This window comes from Eptesicus fuscus, chromosome 3 (genome assembly GCF_027574615.1).
Source record: "Eptesicus fuscus isolate TK198812 chromosome 3, DD_ASM_mEF_20220401, whole genome shotgun sequence".
NCBI lineage: Eukaryota > Metazoa > Chordata > Mammalia > Chiroptera > Vespertilionidae > Eptesicus > Eptesicus fuscus.
In genome coordinates, this window is record NC_072475.1 from 113,631,377 (window position 1) to 113,637,000 (window position 5,624).

The 5,624-nt window shown below is 46.0% G+C and overlaps 1 pseudogene; it reads right to left on the reverse strand.

Annotated features, from left to right (window-relative positions):
- Positions 1-4,786: 4,786 nt before the first annotated feature.
- LOC103304335 (S-phase kinase-associated protein 1-like) lies at positions 4,787-5,393 on the reverse strand (annotated as a pseudogene).
- Positions 5,394-5,624: the final 231 nt, after the last annotated feature.

Genomic DNA, 5,624 nt, shown 5'->3' on the forward strand with positions numbered 1-5,624 from the left:
TCATTTCTAGTTAGGTTTGTAACTTCTCTAATTTTTCTCGGACATTCCTTAACATTTGTCCAATTTCACCTTTGATATTCATATATAAGCTATACATTAAGAAAATCAAAGTCCTGTGGTATAATTAACAAATGACTTGATCATTTTCTCCTATCTATTGAAACCCATTCTGTGGGGCTAATTTTTCCCCTGCCCACTAGATAAAATTTAAGGCAAGTCTTATGGTTTTATGGTCAATCATCACCAATATAGACACACACACACACACACACACACACACACACACACACACACACACACATATTTCCTTTTCCAGCTACTTGTAGTTATGCAAACAGTCTCAGGTCGAAATTAAAATATCTAGTCCTATGTACTAGTCACAGAATTCAACTCCATTTATAATTAAATCTTTTTTTCTGTCAGACATGTTTTGAAAAGGAAATAGGTGTGATCAACTCCTTCTCTGTGTCTTCACCATGAGCTTCTATCCTTCTCCACTCTCTAGGCAGTGTCTCCATCTTCTAGGCTTAGAGTGTAGGGAGAGCTAAGGGGCAGAAACATCCTCACGATACAGATACTTCACATGTTGGTTAATTCCAGCAATCCTGGAATGTATCTGCACTGATCTGCTCAAATAAGAAATGGCACCAGAAGGCATGATTAATAGTGTCACCTGAGAACCATGTGTCCAGACCGGGGTAATTCGTACCATCTCATCAGCACTGTTTATTGATAACAGTGAGGATGATTTGCACCTGGTCTTCATGAGATCCCCCAAACAAGTTTCACCGCTGGGACATAGTAAGGATACACCTACCTGAGGTGTAGTGTATGGAATCCTCAGCCAAGGCTCTGCTCTGGGCTGCCTGGCTCCCAGGCATACAGCAATGGTTCCTGCAGGAGGAAGATAGCTAGAGTTTGTGCCCCTTCCTTGCCCTTGGCTGTGATGCAGACTTCGGGTTGAGAGGTATATCCTTGAGGTAATGCTGGTGCTGCTTTACCCACTTCCTAGAATAATCTGTGGGTTTGTAAGCACTGGAATGAGGGACCCTTTGAGTCTTCTTCAGACATTATGCCCCACCTGCCAGTCAGTGCCATCGACACCAGTGCTTCCCAGGACTGGCAGTCATACACAACTAACTATTTCAAGGGCACTCTTGTGGGTTCTTCAGAGACTCTGCCTAACACTGGATTTTTCCCATATAAATTGGCCCAGCATACCCCCACAAACTCTCTGCTGGGTCCACTTTGCCTTCCAGCAGCCTTCCTGCTTGATATCTAAGACAACCCTCATCATTTTTCTCACACTCATGGCAACATCTGATAAAACAGAAATATATTCTTTGTCCCAATCAACTTGGGGAGTGAAAGTAAAACCTTTTGCAGCACCTTTTCACTCCTTTGTCAGCAAAGTAAAGCAACAGCAGTCCTTTACTCTTCTATGCTTCAGGCATGACTCAAGCACCCACCATGGGGACAAATGTCAAACCCACTGCTGGCCCCAGTGAAGACCTAAAGTAAAATAAAAATCTTCCACCTTTCCAAACAAAAATTTTCTTCTAATTTCTATTCAACACTTTTATATCTTTAACTAGAGGCCCAGAACACAAAATTCGTGCACTGGGAGGGGGGTGTTCCTCAACCCAGTCTGCACCCTCTCCGATCTGGGACCCCTCAGGGGCTGTCTGACTGCCAGTGTACTGCTGGCTCCCAACCACTCACCTGCCTGCCTACCTGCCTGTGCTTCCCATTGCCCCTAACCACTTCTGCCTGCTGGACCGATCACCCCTAACCCAGTGATGGGCAACCTTTTGAGCTTGATGTGTCAAACTTCACCAAAAAACTGAGCATAACTCGGGTAGTGTGTCACTTTGAGGAAAAAACATTATTTCGCAAATGTTTCATCCTCGGCATGTGGTTGCCTCAGCAGCCGCGTGTCATCAGAAATGGCTAGGCGTGTCAGTGCTGACACACGTGTCGTAGGTTCACCATCACTGCAAACCACTCCCCTGCCAGCCTGGTAGACACCTAACTGCTCCCCTGCCAGTCCGATCACCCCCAACTGCCCTCCCCTGCAGGCCTGGTCCCCCCCCCCCCAACTGCCCTCCCCTGCCAGCCCAGTCACCCCCAACTGCCACCCCCTTCAGGCCTGGTCCCTCCCAACTGTCTTCCCCTGCAGGCCCGGTCACCCCAAACAGCCTTCCCCTGCCAGCCCAGTCCCCCCTAACTTGCTCTTCCCTGCCAGCCTGGTCACCCCCAACTGCCCTCCCCTGCCAGCCCAGTTGCCCCCAACTGCCCTCTCCTGCTGACCCAGTCATCCCTAACTGCCCTCTCCTGCCAGCCTGGTCACCCTCAACTGCCCTCCCCTGCTGGCCTGGTCACCCACAACTACCCTCCCCTGCTGGCCATCTTGCGGCAGCCATCTTTGACCACATGGGGGTGGCCATCTTGTGCAAAGGTGTGAGGGTCAATTTGCATATTACCTACTTATTATATAGGACTAGAGGCCCGGTGCATGAAATTCGTGCACGGGGGGGGGGGGATGTTGTCCCTCAGCCCAGCCTGCACCCTCTCCAATCTGGGATGCCTTGAGGGTTGTCCAACTGCCCATGTAGGCCTGATCCTCTCACAATCCAGGACTGCTGGTTCCCAACTGCTCACCTGCCTGCCTTCCTGATTGCCCCTATCTGCTTCTGCCTGCCAGCCTGATCACCCCTAACTACTCCCATGCCAGCCTGATTGATGCCTAACTGCTCCCCTGCCAGCCTGTTTGCCCCTAACTGCCCTCCACTGCAGGCCTGGGTACCTTCCAACTGCCCTTACCTGCAGACCTGGTCTCCCCCAACTTCCCTCCTCTGCCAGCTTGGTCACCCCTAACTGCCCTCCCCTGCAGGCTTGATCACCCCCAACTGCCTTCCCTTGCAGGCCTGGTCCCTCCCAACTGCCCTCCCCTGCTGGCCTGATTGCGCACGACTGCCCTCCCTTGCAGGCCTTGTCCCTCCCAACTGCCCTCCCCGGCTGGCCATCTTGTGGTGGCCATCTTGTGTCCACATGTGGGCAGGATCTTTGACCACATGGGGGCAGCCATCTTTTGTGTTAGAGTGATGGTCAATCTGCATATTACTCTTTTATTCGATAGGATAGAGGCCTGGTACATGAGTGGGGGCTGAGTGGTTTGCCCTGAAGGATGTTCCGGATCAGGGTGGGAGTTCCCTTGGGGCATGGGATGGCCTGGGTGAGGGGCCTGTGGTGGTTTGCAGGCCGGCCATGCCCCCTGGTGACCCAAGCAGAGGCCCTGGTATCTGGGGTTTATTTATCTTCTACAATTGAAAGTTTGTAGCCTAGAGCAGAGCCAAGCCTCCTGCTTTCTCCGTGGTGGCAGCCATTTCTGTTGGGATTAATTTACCTTCTATAATTGAAACTTTGTAGCCTTAAGTGGAGGCCTGGGCCAGCCAGGGTGTGGGGAAAGCTTGGCTTCCTCCATTGCCAGGGAAACCCAAGCCTCCCTCCTGCTCTCTGTGGCCGTAGCCATCTTGGTTGGGTTTATTTGCATATTTGCTCCTGATTGGCTGGTGAGCATGGCTTAAGGGCGTGGCTTGTGGGTGTAGCAGAGTGATGGTTAATTTGCATATTACTCTTTTGTTAGATAGGATGGCTGAGGGAATAAGAGAGTGGTTTTGAACACTTCCTTGCAATTCCTTCATGGTGGTCTCATACCTCACTTTCTGATGTAAGTGAATACCATGGTCTTGAAGCCTTGGAAAAATCAAGGATTTGAGCTCACATCTAACTGCTTCCATATTTCATATTCTTTCTACTATTTCAAACACCTCCACTTATATCAAATTAATGATACTATTCAGAATTTATTTAATACTGTACATTATAATAGCTTTTATTTGGGCCCTGAAAAAGATGTTTTGCTATACCCTTCCCTTCTCAGTGATTATTTTTTCCATTTTACCAAGAGCTGAAAAACCAAAGGAAGCTATTGGTTTTCCTTTTTCTTGCTCAAGTGGAAAATTTTAATTAGCTCTTAAATAGTGTAAATAGTGAAGTTTTAACTTTTGTCAAACTATGGTCTATGGCATTCATTCTTTTTTTTTTTTTTCTGGGTTTTGCCACACATTTTAATGTTAAAGTTTAAATTTTGGTTTTTTTTACATGCAAGTAGTGTAAATAGTTTTGCCCATATGGGATCACTGATTATAAAAAGATGACATACCACAAGGGTTGTCTTTTTTAATTGAAAAGCTAACAACTGCATAGTTATATTTTCTCCCAAACCACAAACTGAGTAGTTACTGAGTCTCTAACCAACATAGGATTAAAAATGCAAAAACAAGTCCTCAGATTCAATTAAGAAAGCCCTGCTACATATGGGCTAATCAATACCAGTGGTATTCCTTGACTCCGGGAAGCTGGAAGACATCCTAATAATCCCACTCAGAACATTTACCTCAAGTAGCCTTTTCCAGCTCCCCACTCATGAATAAAGATAATGCATTGTTAATTCTATTTCAGAAAACTTTTGCAAGTTTTTTTTTATTTACAATGCCAACTTTAAAAACGTCACTAAACTAAAGTTAACTAGACAATTAACCAGGCAGAAATTGCTTTGCAAAAAGAGGGGAAGCCCAAAATGCCACTTTCTAGAGAGAACCCACAATTCAGTTTTATTCAGAGCAAAGAAAAAAGATACTTTTGATCATACTGGAAGAAACTCAGCCATAGGTTTGGAATCTGTACCCAAACTACACATGCAATGAAGACAATATTCTGCTAATACAATTGATTTGCTGCTGCATTTGTCTACTGTTTGCCTAATATTAACAATTATAAACAGAGCAGTGCAACTAGTATTTGGAACAATCCTTACAGTGTTACAGTGTCAGGCACAACTTTTCACTTCTCTTCACACCACTGGTTCTCTTTGCATACCTGGGCTTCCTCTTCTTCAGTAAAGTCATTTTTTATATTGAACGTCTTGCGAATCTCTTCAGGGATTTTCCCCTTGATCATATTGGCAACAGTCTTGCATGTAACATCAAGCAAACCTTTGATGTCTAAATAGTTTGCAGAATTAGTTCAAATAGTGTTCCTTGGTCAACTTTGAGAAATTCTTGGTCCCAAACCGGAATATCATCTGTTTGCTTTTCTTTGTTCTCATCGTCCTCAGGAGGAGGAGGGTCATCCTTGTGGTGGGCACATCACTGAATGACCTTTTCCAATATTGCTGCATTAACATTTGATAGAGGAACTGGGTCATCATCGCCTTCATCATCCATTCCCAAATCTTCTAACATGGTCTTGATAGTCACAGATTGTTTGGCAATTTCAAAATCAACTTCGAATATCTCTCCATCAGAACGCTGCAATTTAATTGAAGGCATGGTGCTCGGTCTCAAGGAGAGAGTGGGCGGGAGGCTGATGACCGGGCTGCGTCAGCAGGACCAAACGAAAAAGGTGGAGAACAAGGCCACTTACCTATGGCATTCATTCTTTCCTTAGAGAAATGAAGAGATTTGGTGAAGTACAAAAAAAGATTTTTTTTTCTGAACAAATTGCTCATAAAGGGCATTTGAAAGCCTTTGCTGCTGGTTACTGGTTCTGAAGCCTCTGTT